The sequence below is a fragment of the Buteo buteo genome, chromosome 13, assembly GCF_964188355.1.
Source record: "Buteo buteo chromosome 13, bButBut1.hap1.1, whole genome shotgun sequence".
NCBI classification, from domain to species: domain Eukaryota; kingdom Metazoa; phylum Chordata; class Aves; order Accipitriformes; family Accipitridae; genus Buteo; species Buteo buteo.
In genome coordinates this window covers 18719504-18742671 of record NC_134183.1, presented here as the reverse complement: position 1 = coordinate 18742671, position 23168 = coordinate 18719504, and the positions used below count along the sequence as shown (strand labels likewise).

The 23168-nt window shown below is 44.0% G+C and overlaps 1 protein-coding gene across 2 annotated transcripts in view; it reads right to left on the bottom strand.

Moving 5' to 3' along the window:
- CHSY1 (chondroitin sulfate synthase 1) overlaps positions 1 to 23168 on the bottom strand; it is a 79177-nt gene that overhangs the window by 4406 nt on the left and 51603 nt on the right. The window lies entirely within an intron of this gene.

Genomic DNA, 23168 nt, shown 5'->3' with positions numbered 1-23168 from the left:
AAACCCCTCGACGCCAAAGTTCTATACCAGCCTAGTCAATGGACATTTTAAAAGATCACAGGCTGACTCTATATCACAACACAAATGTCATCAACCTGCCAGAGCAGCTGACACGACAGCTTCATTCGATATAGGATCCAACCATGTTATTGGCAGCAGAATTTGCTATAGGTAATACAGTCAATAAAGCACATGTAAAAAGGCTATAAAGATTAGCAAAGAGCTAAAATCCAAAAGACAAACAGAAAAAAGAATGACTCAAATATGATGGCAATTAAACAGAGCACTAAAAGGAAAATCACAGGCACAGAAAGACTCCCTTTAACAGACAGTGCGAGTGATGCTTCTACCAGCTGTTCAGACCCAGGAGAAGTCTTGTTTTATTAGGCCTTCAGCTGCATTTTTCCCATTATTGTGGACAGACATTGAATCTAAGGGATAAACTTACACCTGGATTTAATTGCCGCTATCTTAACAAACCACATGTGCGCATACTGAAATTTGAAATTCAGCGTATCGCTGTGGACAGCACAGGAGCAAGCTGCATATACTTGAAACAGCTCACATGGATTTTAATCTGAACGAATGTAATTCATTTCAGAGGAGGGAGGGAGGAACTTCAGCTGGACTGAAAAAGAAAGAATGTTTTTTTTCATGGGTCATCACCAATCCCCTACCTGTTCTCCTTTCCTGCTCAAGTTCACCTTCTTGCCCACCCTCCCCCAAATGATTCCTGCTGCATGCATGCTGTCTGTGAGCAATTCAGGCCAGAGGCTGCCTCTTGCTAGATAGATCCCATACAGCAATGCAGCCAAAGAAGGACATCTTGGCGATGGCCTCCTGGCAAGCCACAGATGAGCTGCCTGTCAAGATGTATATCCCCTTAGAAGTCATGCAAAATTTAAAAGAGTGCTATGGGCAGCGGTTAGTTGGTCTAATCCTATGTTCAGCTGAGAGTTATCCAAATTGAATGAACCTCATGCTTTCCTGAGAAGCATGTTTTTCCACTCACCCAAAGACTGTTCTTCATTTGTATCCCTGTATTGTTTCTTCTACTAATAACACTCTATTTTTTGTCCACTTTGAGCCTTGCTGCTTCTGTTAGGGGCTCTAGGAGACCTCAAATCACACCCACTTACAGTCAGTCCTCTAAGCACGATTTATTACAATGGAGAGCTCACATGGCAAGAACAAGACCAGTCCAACACTACAGGACCCACACATGTATTTTTACTGACGCCGCTGATCTATCCTTTCTAACACTACACATATATATAGAAGTATTAAATGCATATGGTAACAGATTTCACTGACATTTTAACTACAATACAACTATAGGCACAGGCTTTCCCAGGAGTATTGTGACATTAGATAAAAATTCTTAGATCATGTCATTAGGCAACTGTTATTTAAAGGAAAATTGACAGTAGGACTTAATTTCAAATCTTGTTTTGAATTTATAAGAAAACAAAATCAAGACCATGCAGCCTGAATGCATTTATTCCAAAACTGCCATCTAGGGCATTCTGAATTAGCTACAAGAGGAAACCATGAGAAGCAGAGAGGCTTTTAGATTACACAACAAAGTTTTAATAGAAGACCGATGGGTAGGAAACTGTTATGAAACTTCCCAACGGAAGTAAAGATATGAACCCCTAGCAAATGGCCCTAAATAAAATTAACAAGCATATTTTAAAGCTCTGGCTTGCCATGCAGGAGTAACCTCTTAGCTAGGCTGGTTAACTTCTGAACTTTCAATACTACTATTTGCCTCTTCCAGAAACCAGCTAACTTCAAAAACCGAACTGAAAATAAAACACATCTCAGCAAGACTTTACTGGTGCTTCAACGCAAAGCAATTTACAACTGAAACATCTATTAACGGCCACCTTGCTCCAGCCAAAAAGGTGACAACTGTAATAAACCCTGTGCTCCGGCCAACCCTGCAGTGCAACTAATGAGAAGCACCACAGTAGCCCAGCTTTTATATAATCCTATTTTTCAGAAGAATGCTTTGCAAGGCTGGCACTTTCATTTGTTATTCCTATGGAGTCTCACCCTTCCCTACTCCAGCGTCCCTCCTGTCTCCTCGCATTCAGCAAGCTGCAGCAGGCATGGGATGTGCCAGCATTCTGCAGCCCGGATCCCCCATCTAGGAACCAAGGTACATCCCACACCTGTAGGAAACACCCGGAAGGGTATCAGAAGGGGTTAATCAATTCCCTATAGAGAGTATAATGACTTACAAACTATTTTTGCACAGTGTCATGAAGTGCTGTAAATGAAGTCCAAGTGGCCGGCAGCCAACAGAGCAATTTAACCCTTCCTGGGCCGAGGTGGACACTGACCCAATGCCTCAGAAGCACTGTGATGCCCATGGGCTTTCCTTCACGATAAGGAGCCCCACGTGGATTATGTTTTCTCACCCACATCTACAAAACTTGAAAGAAATGAGCAGTTCCCTCCACATAGTTTGACAGCTCCACCAACATTAATTTGCTTAAATCATTAAGGCAGTGCTAGTCCTCGGCATTGGGTTGAATCACTAACAAGGGCAATGCCCAACCATCGCCCATCACTGCTAATGTAGATTCTACCTCGTTTGGGTCCAAAACACTTTGCTAAATATCACCTATTAGCACATGTGGGCTTTCAACTCCACACAATACTGGAAAGCCATAAGGAAGACAAAAAATCTTAATACCTCTTCTGTACATCATTAATAGGTGGGTGGGAGAAGACAACAGAGAAAGTAATTCCTCTAATGTATTTGTTCCTCCCATGTAGCAGCCATTAAACACACACACGGGGAGTGACACAAGCCCAGAACATACATGTCTCTAACAGACATTACATGCAAACTTCCCCATGCCTGTTACCAGACTCTTGCGAGTTGAACACTTGCAAACTCTTCTTGTAGTGAAACAGGTTTCTCTATGATTCCTTTCAAAAAAAGAACCTTTCATGGATATTAGTTTTGCAATGATTATATTCTAAGCATGCTTTATTCTAATGCAGAGCACTGAGAGCATAGGGATACAAAGAAGAGCTACTCTTTATTGACCACTATTTACTCTAGACCTGTTGAAGCCTTAAAAACCCTAATGTTCCCCAAACCATTAGAGACTGAATGTTTAAACTGTGGTACAGCTGTTGTGGGCACTACTGGCTCATGTCCAAAAGACCAACTGAAAGGAGAGAGTGTTATGTTCTTCATTTTAAATGAAGAAGTCTTTTGCAGGCCAAAAAAAAGTGTACTGGAGAAAATGGACTTTAAAAATAAGACCAGTTTATGCAGAAACTGGCCCGCAGCCATGGATTAGCCCCCAAGGGCTTTCTCTCACAGCTCCAGATTGTACTACCACAACCCAGAAAACACAGCCCCACAAGTCTCATGAAAAGCAATCATGGACAAGACATGTTGTATGGCAGGCTTCGAAATGCCCAAGATGTGCTTTAAATACAAAGCCAAACTAATTAAAAGTTCAAAAGATGGCTAATGTCACCTAGTGCATGAGCACCTCAGTTGGGAGGAGATGAGCATGCAGGTCCCTCTCCGCAGCTGGTGCAGAGCTGTTCTCCTATGGGAGCAACGTGGCGGCCAGGACAGCCCTTACCCTTACCACAGCTCTGCTGCCAAAACTACGCAGGATGCTTGCCCCCATCTCCTCCTTGCTCCTCCTTCCAGAGATGCAGCTGTAGCAGTGCAAGGGAGCAGCTCCTGTTGGTTGGTTAAAGTGGAATGAAACATGTTTTGCACCCACATCCCAAGTAACTGTATGAAATAATTGTAGCTGCACTAACACAGCTTTGCCACTTTGGAGTGATTAACCAAAACAGATCACTAGTTTTCTGTTTTTTAAACCACCAATATCACTAAATTGGTAAAATATTTTGCATGTAGACCCAATGGAAAGGAGCAGTGGGTCTTGGTTTACTGCTGACTTGCCTATGGTGGAGGGGGAGACCACAGTGACCACCCTGCACACAACTCTGTGTATTCAGGCTTCTTATTAATGATGATCTTTTCATTTTAAATCCTAATGCTTTATGTGCGATCCCACAGCTAACCACTGACATGAGTGAAGTCACTCCCGGGCAGAGTTATTATGGTGGAGACAAACACAGGGAAATAATGGATAAACACTCATTTCCAGTGAACTTGGCCTCTTGTTCATCCCTGTAACCTCCCCAGTTGCCACTACAGGAAAGGATGCAGGAAACACCACTCAGTGCTGGGAGATCAGACTTCCCTCTCAGCTGACAAGTGAAGCCCCAAGCTCTGGAGCACAATCAAATGATGTGATTCCTCAGATGAGTTACTTCTCACAAAAATTTCATCATGTACCACTGGTTCACATTTGCTTTGTTTCATAAATTAAAGAGGGGCAAGAAAATCAGCTGGACATCATGAACAGCCAGTACTCAAAATTTCCATAGCAGACTGCTAGAGAAGCAGAGGCAGATCCAGCTGTGATACACTGTGACCTCTGAGTGCAATAACTCCAGGCATGCTCTGAAGCAAGAAGTTTATTTTGTACAACACAATTGCCTCTTCTTATATGATACTAAGTGAAACAGCGCCTGTCTCACTCAAGAGCCTCGCAGTGCCTTCTGCGCCGCTCTCCTCTCCAAAGTATTCGAGAAAGGAAGCCAAGTATCTAAGGCAAGTTTCAAGCACAGCAAACTCAAGGTCATTGAATTCCCAAGGAATCTGTGAATTAGGAGAGTTACTGCTGGAGTTCAATCTTTTGTTAACAAGTAGCTGTTTAATTAAACAACTGTCCTTCTCCCAACCCTTTCTTGTTTAAGCAAGTAGAAGAGCTTAAAAATTACTTACTCATTTACAGTTTCTAACCAAGTAGCCTTTAAAGTATTCCCAGCTTGGCAACAGAAAGAAGAAAACCTGCAAAAATGAGTATGTCTTCAAAACTGGCATCATGTACTTCACCTCCGACCTTGAGCTTGACAATCTCATTACACAAAACCTACACGTGGGAGCAATCCACAGCACTTGGGAACTAACTGAGATTCTCCAGCTACAAAGCAGAGGAGAACTTCCCTCTGCCTGGCCCTGCATTAGACTGAGCTTCATCCTCCCGGTCTAAATGAAGATACAGGATCCTGGTCTCCTCTTAGCCATGAAGCAGGGTTTCCTTCCTCAGGTCTCCCCTATTCTGGATAAGGGGGGCAACCTGAATCAGACCTGCTGTTAAAGAAAAGAAAGACTAGTACAATCACATTAACACTGTCAAAAGAAGGTAGCTGCTCATTTAGTGAAACATCCTTCTCCTTGGGTGTATCTGACACAGATACTACACAGGTGCCATTGTGCACTCCATAAAGCCTCAAACTGCTTCTCTAGAGACACAGATTTATGTTTTTAAAGCATAAACCAGAATATAACCTGAAAGCATTTTGTACCTTAGGAGTAACCAGATAAAACAGAATGTGCCATTTTAGGTTACTTAGAATTAACTGTGCAAACCTTAGAGAGCTGGATGCAATTGCAGGGATTTCTTCCAAAAGGTTCTGATTTAACAGAAACAAAAGCAAATAAAACACCACTAAATATTAACAAATGTTCTATGCTACGGTTATTAAAGCAGCAGAACATCATAAGTGCTAATGACTAATTATCATTGCTATTGCTTGAGAAACAGTGCTCAAAATTTGTTTCTAGCATAATTTCCAAATTACGAGTCCTGGTGCAAACTGCTGTTCTGCACATGGCTCTCCCTTGCTCAAGTTAAGGCTTTGACCCACAGGGCAAATGATTCAGCTCTCCCTCTCCAGCAGAGAGGGACTGCCTCTGTCCCAGATCCAAACAAAACCAGGAACACAGTGACTCGCCACTGATTTGTTCATTTAAAGGCCAGAATCAGGAATGATGCCAGACTGCTTGCCCACTGAATATACTGCATCTTGGGATTTCTCTTTCTTGTTGTCAACTCCACACTTTCAGACTCTGCAGTCCAGGCAGAGTACAAGAAAAACTTGGTTTTCATTATGAATTTCATCAGGCCCATGAAAGAAATAGCCACAGCCTCGGAAATCTCTATCTGCTCTTTCTCATGCAAAGCGTTAAGATTTCAGAGGAGCAGCACATGAATCTTGGAGGGTAGTTTCTTGGAGATGATGAGCAGAAAGCTTCTGACACCCTGGCAAATATTTTTTTGGATGCTGGAAACAGTGTTAGAGGGATGCAGTCTCCTCTGAGCAGAGACTACAGAAAAGAAGACCTTTTCTGGACTGCTGCATGATTTTCCACCATGTGTTTTCAAGAGGCAGTAATGTAATCATTTAGAAATACTTTTGTCCATGGAATTCAAAGATTCCTATTTGGGAGCTACTTTCCACAACCAGTGGTTTTGTAGGAGTTGCGAGCCATGATGGATGATGAGCCTTTTTGGTCCCAAAACACCTGGCAAGGCTACCACAAGCTGCTGCTTACAGGGGAGTGGAGAAGAACCCCCCTGCTTGGAGAAACTTCAGCTGCAGCCTAGGCATCCATGCATCATCTCAACATCAGTCCAACATCAGAAATAAAGTTGGAGCAGTGTAGCCTCCCTGCCAGACTTGCTGGGACAGCAGTGATTTTGTAGCACACACCACACCAGGTCTCCAGGTCTCTGCCAACACCAGATTCTGCAAGAACCCTGGGGAAGGATCAGCCCGAGTGGATCCAGCTGCAAGATCCAGCCCCTTCAGCCTTGCCCACAACCACAAGCACAGCTTTCTTTCTATACAAGATAGTTCAGGAATCCCTGCCCCTGAGTAGGTACACAGTGCTCTACATGGAGACAATGTCACAGTAACAGGTCTGGGCTGAAGGACAGTACTGAAGCAGTCACATCAGCACAAAGCTCTAAATCTCTCTGAGCCTTCACAGGAGATTACTGTGAATTTAATTAGGCAAAGATTTGGCCTTACAATAGCTACTGCTGCAGTTCTTCCCTGTGTGTAAAAAGGTGGGGTTGTATTTAAAAAACAGATTCATTTTCAAGACTTTTGGCACTTCCAGCTTAAGCAGCACCGTTTTAGATGAGGAGGGACAAAGCTCCCTTCTTTATGGCAAGAGGCCATGCTTGCTGTTTCTGATCCCTCATGAAGACTTGTGGCAAGAATGCATCTTTTGGAAAGGGGTGAGAGGGGAGCTGGGAATGCTGAATAAAATCCCCAAGACAAGGCCAACTGCTGAACTGCCTGTGTCAAAGCTGCAGCCCTTCAAACCTGCAGTGCCAGTAAGCCTCAAAGTGACAGAGCATCTTTCATAACTGCATTTAGAAATCCGTCTGCTTTATGCTTTCCTAATAACTGACGGTAAAACCACTTCTCTGCCAGCAGCATCAGTATCAGCTAATGAAAATTGACAGAAAACTGGGAATATATTAGGTTTCTGATTTCTCTGCTAGTGAGCCCTCCTCCCAGCTGCCACAACAGCTGCTCCCGTGGGTGCTGCTATGCTGCACCTCTGCCAGGTGAGCAGATGGAAAAAGGGATGTTGTTCAGGACGCACTCTTGAAACCTTAGCCCCTTCCAAATTGCTGGTGACCTGTCACTAGGAGCTGCACACCACCTCATGCTGGCAGGGAAGTCTGAAACATAGAGCAAGCCAACATTTAAATAAACTCTGAGAGTGGGCTCGTTCCATCCACTTGGCCTCGCTGCATCCATGTGGACACGCTGGATCAATGCTCGGCTCCACTCACGTCTCACCAGCGTCACCTGGTTTGCAACAGCACAAAGGTGATGGCTGAATCGCTGTTGTGTTAACCGGATGGCACAGCCATCTCACCTCCAGGCTTGGATTTTAACGAGGGCTCCAACATGGTGCTCACTAACTGCTTTTTCCAGGGTCATGCTGAAGACACCCAATACTTAAGGTGATTTAATACCCCCAGCCCTTTAGCAAAAAGGGCATGCAGCAGCTCTGAGTGTGCAGATGATGGGAAGCTCCATGGGAATTCAGCTGACTTCTTTCAGATGAAAAGTCCTCCCCATCTGACAGCCAGCCCTGTTAGTAATTCAGCACAGTTTGAAGGCCACTGGCCATCCAGCTGTCGCCGCTACCCCTCTAGCTCAGCAAGCTTAGGAAGAACCAGTGTGGCTCAGCACAAGGCACCAGGGCCTGCAATTAGCTATGCATCAGCTCCCCAAAAGCAGAAAGCCTCCCAGTGAGGACCACGATCTCCCTCCGCTTACCGCAGCAAGGCTGCCTGCCTTTGTTGGCCGCTGCTGAAGGCTGGCCTGCTTCAAGCAGGAGGGGAGCCGGCAGCATGAGGCAGTGCTGGGTTTCTTGCCTGGGACCGGTGTCAGCAGGATGGCCCTGCAAGGCATCCAGCAACAGAGCGGGAACTCGCTCTGCAATCCTCTGGCTGGTTCTCATAAATTCAGCTGGATTTAAAAGAACATCTCCTTTTATTCCTGTTGGTGGAAAATAAGAACAAGCTATGGAATTCCTTACAAACTCCCACAGAACCGGTGCCTAACACAGACGTTAACTAACAAACTCCTGCAGAACCGGTGGCCAATACAGATGTAGCATTTGTGACACAGGCTGATGGTTTCACTGCTCCTGTTTCACCAGCCTGTGAGCTCAGATCAGTTCTTCATCTTCAATGTGGTTTTTCAGCCAGAGCCACCATTTCTGGAGCTGGTTTGAAGACTGTCTACAAGGGCCTGGACTCAATCACCAGCTTGTTTCACATGGGGAGCAGCACAGGATGACAGCTTCCAAGGTTCACTGAAGCTGCACAGCATTGTTCTGAAGTGTGCATTTTAAACGCGTGCACTTTTTTTTTTTTTGCCAAAAGAATTGTTTAGTAATTGCTCAGAGGAGGGGAGGGAAATAAAGCCACAAACCCTTGTTTTATGTGGAGAAGCCACATGTTTCAGTCAGCCCATGAGGATCCTCCAGCTGAGCCCTGGCCCTGGGATAACGCAGCTTTAGAAAGCTGCGGTGGTAAAAAGCATCATGCAGTAACACTGCTGCTGCAGACACAATTTCCACAGTGAGATGCCATGATTGCGAAAGTGTTTTTCTTGTGCTCATATCATTACCACACAGGACTTAAAGCCTGCCCACTATTCTGTGCTGGGTTTAAAAGCAAAATCCGCCCTCTGTCTCATTGCTGGAAAACATACGTACACTGTCCAGCATAGACGTGGCACTGCCAAAACCATACAGTGAGAAGGTCTCTGCCTCAAAGAGTTCTGCCATCTAAAATATGCTCAATACACAGCAGTTTGGTTATAAAAGATACAGCTCCTTGATCAACGGGGGGATCAGCAGAGGAAATTTGCCCATTCAGAGAGCTGATGATCTCTCAAGAATTTGACTTTCATGCCCTGTATGTCAAAAGCCCCATAAACTGTGCATTAATAGCTTTAACTACAAAGGTCACCTATTTTTATTTCTTGCTTCGCTGAAGTGCAAGGGATAATACATTTAAAATAAGGCACATTTTAGGAGCAACTTGTGATTTACTAATGCAAATGGGAGCCTCATTTTGATAGGGTTTGCAGGTTAGGTGCAGGTTCAACACCCCAGAAAGAAAGGTGGTGAAAGAAGAGAAAAGTGGTGAAAGAAGGGAAAAGCGCAGCTGCATGTGTACAGGTTTGGGACCAGCCCATTCCTCTGCAGTTTCATGCATGCTCTCAACTAGAAGAAAGGCAACATCTTTCTACGCAACCACAGCTTTTATTGTCCTGTCAGTGGAACAACTTTCTCATTATTAAAATGAGCTGTCAGGCAGACTGGCATTTCCCTCCTTGCGGTGTCCAAGTTAGCCCGTTCGTTCAAATATGGTTAAAGATTTCGCATAGTGTTGCTGGCTAACTGTATATGGTCTGAGGTTTTCTGGAAGTTTGCTGTCTGGCACAGTTTGGAAAAGTAACAAGCAGTGCTACTCTGCAGCTCTCTGTAACCAAGTGCCTCTTGCATTACACGTGGTCTGTCAAACCAAGGGGCTCAACTCTGACTGGGTATGTTTAAGCTCTGCTGATGTACACCATCCATCATCTAGCTTTGACAAAAAAGAATATTTGACTGCTGCTTTTGTAATGCCCTAAATTAAAGCAGGAGATCTGCATACCAATAAATGCAGTTATGCTGAATGTAAATGCATTAGCCACCATTAGAAATGGAAAGGAAAAAAAAAATTAAACACTGCCTCAAATATTCCCAAGCTTGGTGAAGGATTTGCTATTCACATAACACACTGAACTCTCCTTTGAACGTTAGCCACATGCACATGAAGAGTTTTTTGGTCCCTTCATAGGGTTTTCTTCATTTCTTTGCTTCCGACCTGGAAGACACTTCGTTTTGCTGGTTGTGACCAAGCTGCCACAGGTGCCATTTTGGGAAGAGTGGACCCGGCTCCAAAACTTGCACCCTTTACCTGCCGCCACTGCTCCTTGGTCCCTCCATCCCTCCAGCAGCCAGGCTGCAAGTCTCTGCTTGCAGCCAGCTAGTGTTTTCTTTCTCTCTCCCTTGAATACTGCAGCCCTTCTAGATTTGAAAACCAGGCAGCTTGGAGGAATTTTAACATTTTCATTAGTGACTTTCCCTTATCCCATCGACACTTCTCACTCATCTGGGAGATACGGGCAATGAAAGGAGCAGGGAAACATGGAGATGTTCTGGATGGGTTTGCCCATTGGGTTGAAGTCCCATTGCTTTAGGAAACCTTGTGGGTGCTTGACACTGCTGAGCATGACGGAGAAAAGCAGGGAGGGAGAAAAAGCCATGGCTGAGAAAGCAGAAGCAGCTTCAGCCAACAGATGGAGAAGGCTGGTAGAGTTAGCAGCTTCGTTCACCAGACAGCGATGCCTTGTCTTCTTATGACCCATTTTTAGTTGTTGATCGAGGACGTTTCAGGGATTTGACTCATGAATAGCAAATGACTTACGCTGGGTTTGCCAAAAAGCCTTCTCCTTGCTGCAGGAAGGCAGGGCTGCTTTGAAGTAGCTCCTGAACCAAGACAATTTACAGCCTGACAGCTTAAAGCTGCATTGAAACGGGTACTCGTTTCCTCAGGGCGTTATAAATTGCCGTGGTTCAGACGCAGGCGGGCCACCGGCCCAGGAGGGCAGGATGCATGGATGGGGACTGTGTTCTTCTGCTGTCCCACGAAGGCACGTCCATGAGGGAGCCAGAGCCCTTCAATAGGGCTTTCACGGGGACACACAGGACTACTTTCTGCTGCATTTTTCTTAGTACACTTCTGAGATATACTTGTATCATCTGAACTGCAGGTTGTTCCTGAGTTCAGTGCGGTTTTGAGCTGGAGCTAATAAGAGCTCGGACGTGAACCCAATGAGCAAATAGGTGTGCTCCCAACTCGCAGCCAACAGCAGGCTTTAAAACCGCTACTGAGAACAAGTTTTTTGCAAACAGGCTCAGCTGGCAGCAGAGGGACATGTTCCCCATTGCTGACTCAGCCCTGGGGGCAGCACTTTGTGTCAGAAAGCAAGGTGGGTGCTGACACACTATTTGCATCTTAAAATAGCAGTACTGTTCAACACAGCTCATCTGGCAGGGCCTGGAGGCACCCAGAGAGCTCAGGGTGGGAGGAAGGCTCTCACTCTGCTCAAGGACATCTGTCAATGACATACTCTATAGCAACAACCTGATTTGGGATGCCAAATCCAGTGTTATCAGTCTTTTTCTCTAAAACCTACAGAAAGAGCTATGCATGTACCCTAGAATTCTCACCCCTCATTTCATGGCAGTTTTGCCCATTGCCGTTTGTTTTTTTTTTTAATCAAAGAGCCAGTGGGTCAGCGTGCAGGGTGCTGGACAATACTTTTCATCAAGCTGTGCCTATGCTGCCTTTGCCTTGCCTTGATGTGAATGCCAAAGTCAAATACAAACCACCCACCCGAAACAGATGTTAGAAACCTGTCTCTCTCTCTTTAGCTGTCCTCTGAGGTCTGGCCTCCTGTCAAACGCCCGAGAGGATAGTTTTCTTTTTTATTTTTAAGGCAATGATAATATGTTCAAAGGCTTTTTTCTGTTTGGAGAAGGCAAATCTACACCTGGTCCAGAACTGCTTCACTACACACCAGCAAATACCAACCCTCTGTCTCTGAGGAAAGTTTGACCTCTTGACTTGCAAAATAGTTGTTTTCTACCTTCACAGAAATTTTAACAGCTAATTCAGTAGTGCCACAGGAACACAGGTGACAAATTGAGCCCAACCTATTCAGTGTGCCATCTTTTTATTCAGCAAACTGTCAAAAGAGAACTTTTATGTTCCCCTCTGGAATGACATTTGTTTCTGCAGGTCTTTAAGCCAGAAGAATGCAGAGGTGATCTCCTGGACATTTTGTTCTCCGTGGAAACAGTGCACCATTATGGTATTTCTCATAGATAAAAACCAGAGACGCAAAGGATGGGCAAAGACGGAGGGAGAGTATAAGGGAGAAGGCACAATGGCAGACCAGAAGAGGCAAGCTTACAGCACCACTGTGTTATCTTGCAGTACTTCTTAAGCAAGATGCTCCTTTTGGGTACTTTATGTCCTAAAAAAACCCCCAAAACATAACAGCAGTCTGTGTTGCGCAAAGATGAAAGATGGAAAGCATTATGCTAACCTTAAAATGTAGCTCGCGGGCCTGGTGCATCACAGACTGTTTAGTATTAGCATTATCCACTGAAAGCACTGAAAAATGCATTGCAGGATATTGAAGAAATCTATATCCGGATATTAAAACTAGTATTCAGTAAACTGTTAGGGGTGACTATCACAATATGGTCAGACCACAAGCTTAATGAAGCCTAGGAAATAAAGCACCATGACTAATTTGAAGCACATTAAAAGAAAGCACATACAAACTCCACTAAATCCATCAACTCGGAAAGGATACTTCTTTGCCTTAACTTAGGATGGGTGAGGAGACAGACACATGTGATTTACACAACATGTTGTATTGCCCATTGCTTTATGTTGATTTTCAACAAAAGTATTGCCTGTTCTTGAGGACTGGGATTTCCCACCCGGAGGATTTCTAAGAAAAAGGTTTTATGGCTGGAACCGAACTGACGTGGCCCAAACCTGAAGACCCAGCACACTCGGTGCCTGCCTGCTGCTGCCTTCCCATTACGCAAAGCACTGTCCTCTTTGGCAGCAAGGATGAGTGTCCAGGTTTTGTGACCCACTAGCAGAGTAACAGCGTCACATTAGTAGATGTAGCGTGTTATTTGCAATGAGTCAAGAAGTAGGTCAAAGAAAGTCTTTCTGGCCCTGAAAGCCCAGCTTCATGGGCTCCTCATAGGTTGTTTTTTTCTGTAGTGTAGCCCTCCTGCCTGCTTGAATGGGAAAGAAACCACCTGACTCATTAAATGTCAGCTGCTCCATTTTGTCAAAGGGCTAAAATATATTGGGAAAGTAAAACAACCCAACATCAACAAGCACACATCAAAACCCAACCCTATCCAAAACACCCTTCTCATCTTCATCCTTCAGACAATTCCCACTTGGTACTGAGACTGGAAACTGTCTTGAAAGGACATTTACCTGTGCTGGTTTGCTCTACCCTGGTTTTGCTTTATGTTCCATAGGAGAGCAACTAGACAGGCATCAGATGGTTCACGGGCATGAGAAAGTGTGCAATAACAATAGCCAATGACTTGCTCAAGGTGGCAGCTGGAGCTTTATGAGCTGCAGATCATACAGCAGTTCTGCACAGGTACCATGTTAGACAGGAAGTTGTGTGATAAACGCCAGCCTGGAAATTTCCTTACAGGAAGAGATATACTCAACACTTGAAAAGAGCAGAAGACATTAAGGGGTCATAGTTTATGAGAGCAGTTGGGACTACGGCTAATAATTTGTGCCCTGAGTGCTGCAAAATGCCAAAGAGTGAACTATGTGAACTCACCACGATGCAGGTTTCTAAGAGATGCACCAATTCACGTCATTGCTGAATGATGTCAAATCCACTCCACTGGTGAGTTAGCTGGCTCTCTATTAGGATTCTTTCTTCACTTGCAAGTTACAGAAACCATTACCCTGACATAATGGTTAGGGTTTTAATAGCATGAATCTTTTGGTCATGATCATAAAGAAAAAAAAAAAAAAAATCTGTAAGCCTCAGTGGCAAACAAAGGAATGTAATCTTGATTATCTTGCCCACTAAATAATTACACTTACATCATGCTAAAACAAAAATCTAGGTTGTGCTTTCTGTTATTAAAAATACAAGGAAGAGATCAAACTGTCCATATATATGGAATTACAAAACCAAGCCGTATATAACCCAGACCAAAGTATGTAATCAGAACATAACAAATGGAGTTTAACACTCAGAGGAAACCACAGCTCTGGAAGACATTTAAAGGAATATTTCCATTTTCCTAGGTACTATATAAGGTTCTTGGCCAGACATTTTTGATTGCACTGTACTAAAAATATAGTCCTAGTTTCAGAAGACAAAAATTTTAGAAGCATGACGAAATGTGAAAGGTAATTGCAATGCACCGCTGAGCTATTTTATTACATTATCTAACATCTTTAAAGAGTAGATTAGCTCACAGTGCAAACATTCTGGTTTCCCTGATGTTTAAATCCTGGCATTGACACAAGCAGCAGAAACAAATGTGCCTGAAGATGGGGGAGTGGTGCTAGTGAGCTTCTGGAGCAGGTTTCCTCGGCAGACCGGGCAACGCTTTCCATCCAAGAACTACGTGGAAGAGCTACAGCCTCTTTGTGAATGCAGTCCGGGAAGATGGCTGGGAGAGGTGTGTGATTACTTGCCAAGCCCTCCTTAGCAAAACTGAAATAGCCAAAGGCCCATCGTGTGGGTCCCGCTGCAGACAAAACCAGGGTAGCCAATATGAAAAGCTGTCAGAGGGACTGCAGGAGCCCACAGCCCCAGAGAGCACACTTGCTGGTGTTTGAGAACTGCCTCCCCCCTTATCTTCCTTCATTTAATCCTAACTTCTTCCCTTATCTTCCCAGAAAGAGAGGGCGCAGTATCAATGTGATAATGTCTTAATAAGTCACCATACCCAAATACGCAGGCAAGCCTCAGGTTGCCCAAGATTAGAGAGAATTAACTCTTAAGAAAAGGTAAAAAGCACAACTAGAAACAGCAACTGTGGATGTAACAGAAGGCACTCCCTACACCTGCAACAAATAACACACTTCAGTGGATGAGATTTGCACTACACAAATCCCTGTTTACCTAGGAAATCCGTATTTATAATGGCTGCAGTTATGTTTTCCTTCTGCTCTCTTGGCCCTCCCACCTGTTACAACAAGAAGTGGCAGGAGCCCTCCTGCAGCTGCTCCGTTATTCACAGCTACTTTCCCTTCCTCTTCACTCTCTAGCTGGTTAGTCCAAGAAATGGATCTAGTCATTGGACAAAAAGCAGGGAGATAGGCATCAGTCTCTGTTTGTTGAGGGAAAGAATAATTATTAAACAAACTTCTGTTTCCTTTGTGCACCCACGCTCAAATATTAATTAACTGCTCCCTTCCTTAAGCACAGGGTAAACCTCTAGTGAGCCTGCATGCAGGTGGATACAGCATGGCGTGGGATACAGGGAATAAGCAAACATCTCTCAAGAAAGGAAAATGGAGGAGAAACATCAAGGTCTTTAGTTAAAAGTACACAGTAGCTATACGTTGCTACCATCTGGTACATGACATTGCAGTTTATTGCTCCATAAAAGTCAGGTTTAATCCTGAAGGCTGTCTTCAATCAGCAATTTAAATGTAGAGTTTCAAACATGATATTATGAAACTGAAGACTCATTTTAGACAAGAATGAATGAATTGTATTTTGAATGTTATTTTCCTAAAAACGTACAGTCTGCCATAAAAACTAGTCAGAGAAACTACATCCAGAATATGAGGTGTCAATGGTCAAGCATATCCTCATTAGAGGGTGGCCAAGTGATATTTATTTAAAGTGTTATGCACTATGAATTAAGCATTTATTTTGTATCACCCAGTAAAATATCTGAACCTCATTTTGGCAGCTGTGCAGATTTTGCCCCGACTGCATTGACAATTGACTGTGCTTCCTTCGACTTTCATATAGTCTCTCTTCTCATTTTAAGAGAAAAACTTAAAAATCAATAATGCAAAAAATGCAAACATTTGTGTATCAGCCCACAAAAGGAGGATGAAAGCAGATCACCACTCAAGACATCATCTTCATTAAGGTCGCAGATGGAATTGCAGCGTGATAATTGAAGTCTTCGAAGACTTGGCAATGTCATCCTGCAAGAGTGACTCTTCTAAAAGATCTGGAAACACAGACTTTCTGCTCCTGGATCAGTGGCTTAAACAGGGACCATATTAAACATAACCTTGGAGATCTGACCATCGGCTCCTTTTCCCCCTAAGGAGAAAAGGAGCCTCACAGATTTTGGCCAGATACCCCTGCAGGTCCTCCTGCCCACGGTGGGTGACAGCCTGCAAGAAGCTCCTGTCAGCCTGATATTAATATTTACCCAGCCTGAAAAGTGTTTTGGCATGGTTTTAACAGGATTGCAAGATTTATTCCATTTCAAATGCTCTTTGGACCATAAAGCAGAGCAGTGCTGCTGTGTGTCACTGTTTTGTTGAATCAGCATTAGGAACATGTCACTTTTTCCACCTCAAAACAGGCCTGGAGGGCAGAATTAGCCTCCACTACTCAAGGGACCACAACGGCAGATGACAAACTAGTTGATACAAAATCTCTAACAACAAGCAACTGAAATAGGAGCTGTTGACACCTACTTCTCTTGGGCATAGCAAATTCAAACAGCACGTTTTGACAGACCACCATTACTTCATTGCCTGGCACACAGAAGAATTGTCACCACATGTACTGCCCATTGTAGGGTGGTTTATGATAAAGCAGGATTAACAGGGTGGGATGTTCTTAAAAAGCAGAGGAATGGGAAAGAAAGGGTTGTAAGCAAGACTGCTGGGATTTGCTTCATTTTCTTTAATTGAATGGGCATTAGCTTAAGAGGACACAGCATTTACAAAGGCCAAGCCACAATTTGAACACTAGGTGTGGGTAGTGACTACCTGACAATATGGAAATGGGGTTTCATTATTGATTTAAAGCTATAATGAGATCCAAGAGCTGAAAACAGGGGCACCACACTGTCAAAGTGGCTAAACTTTTGAACAGCTTCACCAAAATGGAGAAAGTGGGCAATATAATACACTACTGCCCAACTACTCAGATTTCAAAATTAGATTAAACCCCCTTTTTTTAAAAAAAATAAATACTTTATTTAAAGTTTTTGGGAGCTGTTGCATGGCCTCTGTGCACAGACCATCCCAGCTGCTTAGATGCGACCATCTCATCTGGACCGGAACCAGCAAATTCTCCATATAGCTCATTTCTTTACGCAATTGCCCTTATCTTGCTCAGCTCGTTCCTACCACTCACAGGCCTGTATTAATAAACCTTTATTACTAGATCTGATATTTTGGAGCTTCAGCAGTTGTCCACCAGGATCAGGGAAGATTTGGTGTTGTTAAATGTATTTGTGGTAGCAAGATATGGTGGAGGAGATCAGGGGGGCACAGGTGCTTTGCTCTGAAAAGTTGCTGAGCAACTCACACCAAACCAAGTCTGATATAAGATACAGTCCTTTTTTCTAAGAGGTCTGGCTAGTTAGGCATGCTGAAGGTCACCAGAGCTGGTGTCAGGAATAATTCCTATCCCAGGACAGATGGGAGAATAAATCCTTCCCCCAGAGTGCTCTCCTACTGCAACGTGGGATCTGCCTCTCTCTTAGGACCACTTAAGTACCTCTCACCTAATCAATCATCTGTCTGTGGAGAAGATCAGGAATTAACCTCTCTCTTGTCTCTCCTGAGCAAAATTGGATTAGGCTGAAATTCTTGAGTTAATGCAGAGATACCTGGGTGAAACTTAACAGCCTGTGATATATGCAAGATCAAATAAAGTCCAAGAGGGGACATAACTAAGTGCTCTACAACCTGTGACCCTAAGCGCAAGCACTGCCTGCTTTTCCAATTGCTTATGCTCCACACAGAAAAAGCGGATTTAGAGTTGTGGCTCCAAGGCTGCAGCGTGGTGGATCTCTATCAGCTGCAGTATTCTCTGCCTCGCTCCTTGCCAGAAGGAGCACAGCGCAGTGGTGCCAACCGCAAGAATCCAATTTCATAACGAGTAATGGCATGACAGCAGCCAGCTCCGGGCACTGCCGTATGCCGCACCTCGTGGAAAAACCATTGTCAAACACTGTGCAAAGCCAGTTAGTTAAACACTGCCAAGAATCAGCTGAAAGCAGTCACAGTCTCCCCATCAACGTGGATGGGCGACTCCCATGAACCTGCAAGGACACAATATTCCTCCAGACACCGGCAAGTCCAGTTGCACATTTTACGCTGCTTCAGTAATGACACTGGTTTGAAGCAATCCAAGCCTCTGCCCCAAAGGATAAGTATTTGAGAGCAGGAACTCCAAGTTAAGCTGTGGGCACAAAAGTGACTTGGGATTAAGCAGCATTTTGCTTTGCTTAGACTATTACCCTGGGTGGAGCACAGCAGCTTGGTCCAGATATCCCTGAAAGGCACTTTGCTGCGCAGCACAGCTGTATCCTCTGAGCTTTGTCAGTGCTGGAGACCAAAAAGAAAAAAATCCTAGTTTGATTTTAAAAGAGCAGTGGATAGGGAATGCTGACTCAGGATTTTAGCTTTTCCCCCTGATGCCCCACCACATCCCAGTAGTGCTAGAAAGGTGGTGTGCTCCCACACCCAAAGCAAGAGGATAAGGAAAAAAGTAACTCTTTGGGCTCTTCCAACAGATAGCAGAAGACATTCAGTGAGAGTCTGTATCAGTGCAATGCACCAAAATGCAGCGAACTGTCATTAAAACGCAGCCTGATTTGCGTCCAGAGAAAGACAACATTCTCTACAATTTTCTTCCCCTCTCGCAAGACCTGCCAGCAGCGCATGATGCCTCAGCTGCACTGCAATGTGGAGAAGCTCAGCAGACAGAGGGATGAACCTCAATAAATGAGAAGCAGTGGGTTCAGAACAGGAGGGAAGGGAAGGGATGGGAGAAGGAAGCAGATTACTGGCTGTGGCCAAGGATATACTCATTATATAGAAAGGAGATGAAAGGCTTTACTTAAAGTGCCAACGTCAGTTCAATGTATTTATAAGGATTCAAACAAGTCCCACCGGTGCAGAACAGCCCGAAGGAGCTTTGCGTTCATGTAATTTAATGGCTCTTTGTTAACTGAAGTCAAAAAGCAGTGGCAGATTTCAGTGAGAACCCGGCCAGGCCCTGCGCAGCTTCCAAGACCAAAACAGACATCGCTGGAAAGTGCACTGAACTATGGTGGGGCAGCTTGAATTAAAAGGCTGTTGTAAAATAAATCCTGCGATAAGAGCAATTAATGCTATCCTAATTATGTCCTTTCCCATACTCGCCACCATTCTTGCCGGCTGCTGACTTGTACAGCCACGAAGGCACTCCTCCCATGCAAAAACAAGAAACTACAAGCAAGGTGGGGACTTTAAAAATACACTTTTGCCAATTTCTTTTCAATCCAGCATACTGAATACAAGATACAAAAAAAACCCCTCTGTAGCCTTTTGTTCAGTGATGTATTTTTATTACTGGCCAAACCATTAAGCTTGAGGTTTTCTTATTTTATCTTTGCATTCAATTTTTTGGGGTGTTTTGTTTTTTTTTTTTAATCAAAATGGCAATAGTTTATTATATGCTTTGAGGTTTCCTGCACACAAAAAGAAAAAAAGGCTGTGCTACTATTCCTGTCTCTAATTCATCCCTTTTGCTTGCTCTGCTGTGGGCAAGACATCAAATCATAACCAGCAATTTCGTCTGCCTCCTAGTTACCAAAAATTACTGCTGCACCCACTGGTGATTCACAGACCGAGGGCAACACACATGCACACACGTTTGGTACCAGGACATCCATCTGAACTAGCAGATGCCTGGCAGCTCTATCTTTCCTTCATTAAAACATGAAAGCAAGCCAGTCTAAAAAGTCTCCCTGATAAACTAGTGGAAAACACACATGCACTTTCAAGGGAGGTTTAGGCTGATTAGTTGGAATAATATTTTCAAGGCAAGAGGATGATACTGGAGCAGTATACATCCTTGAGATATGTTATCTGAAATGTACCATTCTTTGTCGAAATGGATCTGTCCAAAGGCAAAATTCAAGGCATGTCTATGAGAAACACATCTGCCAGAATATCTGGTGATTTCTATGAAAGACATGGAAAGGGAGAGAAACCCCTCCAGCATGAGTGTATTTAAACAGAACTCCAGCTCCACTCAGCCAGGATGTCCCTCAACCTGTCTGGAAGATGAACCCTGCAGTAAGGCATGGCTCAGCATCCCCCTCAAACACACTGCAAAGTACTGCCTAACACCAAACGCTATCACATCTTCCATACAGTATTTGCAGAAAAACACGCTCATTTGCATCCCCAGAACAATAAAGAAATTAATGGAGATGACTGCAATTCATACAGCCTTGAGTCTGCAGCAGTGGAAAGGTCAAACAAATTAAGGCTCTGAATTCTGGGCAGAGATTTCAAGCTGGCTCTCTAACATTTGCAACACAAGGGAATAATTAGAAAACATCCATCAGCTCCATTTCCGTTGGTGATGAGCTGTCCTCTGCATAGCTAGATCTGCTGTCAGATTATGGTCAATTATTTCTCCTCAAGTATTTCAACTTGCAAACACAGGCTTTACTTCCTTCAGCTCTCAGATCTCAGACATGCCGACCACACACAATAACCCTCGCAGAAAGAGCACCAAAACCCTGCAGAGCCAGCAGACAGGCTAAGCCCTTGCAGAAAACCACCGCAGCTCACAGGTATATCAAAGAGGGGGAAATGGTCCCTGCATTTTAAAAATCTCTAGGTACTTTAAAAAAAAAATAAAAATCACAGGTTTTCCAAGCTGAACACCCAAAACCCAGAGCACCTCCCTCCTCGTAACTGTGAAGCTTTATTCAAACGCTCAGACATCTTTTACAAGGAAGCATACTGCTGAGCCCATAGGATGTTTTTAGATCGGGGGACAGGAGAAATACAGGACACTGCAGCTTAAAAAGCACATTTTATATAAGCTGTTCCACATGAGAGCTTGTACACCCAGACGTTTCACTCCCCATGGAGCTGTCACGACCTTATTTTTAACAGACTAAACCAACCTGTTCCCCCTGGGACGCAGAAGGCTGCTCAGAAGAGATCTGCTGTTTTGGCACTGCCTTGGGTCTCCAGGCTTCTGCATCTCACAGCTGAGAAGGAGACTGCCAGTTTCTGGAAATCTGGGTAGGGATCCATAAACCTGAGCAATGCCCCCAGCTACACTACGAGGAGGTGCCAGGAAGGATTCAATGCAGGAGCCTCAGCAGCATGACCAAAAGGAGATAAAAATCCCTCTCCAGACACCCTGGCAAGGAGAAAAACCATGATCTGAAGAGATGATTTAATATCAAAGCCTCTTCTGCCCCAGAAGAGCTCTTGGAGAGAAATCATGGGGGTAAAAGAGACAGGAGGAGCCCATGTGAACGATTTCCCCACTGTGCTGCTGCCCTGCAGGCAGTGATGGGACACCTGTACATGCTCATTACCTGGCAGATCTGGGTCAGGAATGGAGCTGCTTTCTGCAGGGTCTCTGTGTCGATTGTGAGCTTGCACTGAACCAGCATCTCCTGTGATGCCCCTTATTCCCCCACATACTAAACTTGTTTTCCAGCTCTCGACAGACACTGGGATCAGCAGCATTTCCCCTCCCTGCCAGCTCCCCAAGTTCCACCTGGAGCATCAAGCAGCCATCAGATCCAGATCTCCTTGGATCCAGGATTCCCAAGAATAGGAACTTCCATTCAGCATCATCCCTATGCTTAAAGAGTCACTCTTAAGCCCACTTACTCATTAACTTATTCCCTGACACAGGAAAGCTCACAACTGATGCACATGTTTTTGTTGTAGCATGGTTGCCAAGGCTAATACTGATATGTGGCCATAATCCCTCCTAACCCCACAGAGGGCTTTGGCAGATCAGTATGTTGCAGCAACGAAGTTTAGGGGTTAATAGGTGCTACATAAAAAGCATGCCATCCGAAGTTTTAAAACATGTTTCTTCTTAAATGTTATGACACCTCCCACCATGCCCTTTCCATGCCATCCGGCTGAGCAGCCAGCTGCAGTGCTGCCCTTGTCCCACTTTCCCAGTCTGCATTTGTGTCCCTTTTCCCCCCCTTTTTTTTTTTTAAATTTAATTTAAAATGTTTATAAGTGCTGGGTTAGCTGAAGCTCCATTACCTAGAAAAGGCACCAAACAAAAAAAACCACAGACTTTTCTGCCTTTGGAAATAAAAATGTTTTGGCTGCCAAAGAAAAGAAAGAGTTACACCCATGTAAAGCTTTCACTTAGGAAGAATTAATACAGCCAACTGTTTTTGGATGGACTGCCAGCTAACTACAGTTTAAAAAAAAAAAAAAAAGCAGAGGCCCAAGCCCTGTCCTCTCCCATTAGACTCACTCCACTTTCTAGCTTCCACTGGGTTCCTGTTCAGAGGGAAATCCTCCGTCACCTCTGTCTAGACTACTCACCTGATTTTACTGGAAGAAGTAGTGCTGAAAATTTATACTCTCAAGAAGCTGAGATGCAGCTTCCAGGTCCATAAACCTTTCAAAGCACACATGCTAGAACATAGAACACACATACAAGCCATATTCTATACACTGACAATATTTTATATATGTGTCTCTATAGCATCAACCCTAGTGAAATTCCCTGCTATGCTATTTCCTTGCTGACCATCAATTCAAACATTCCCATCTGCAAAATGCTTGAGAAAATGCCCCTTTAAACTAATTAAAATTGCATGTGCAATTCCTAGCATGAATTGCTCTACATATTATGGGATTCTAGCTTGATCCCAGATGCCTCCCACAGAGCCAGTTAAGCTAAAGATCTCTCCAGAAGGACATGTAATCTTGCATATAATCACTGCTGAATATGTAGTCATACTATCACAGCTAAATTCCCAGCCTGGATAATCAGAGATTTTATTCCTCTATTGTCCAACTGCAGATTTCATTACAGACCCTGTGAATGCCTCTCCTTTAACTTCCCTGATAATCATTAGCAATAATTAAGCAATGATGATGCAGAAGACAGAG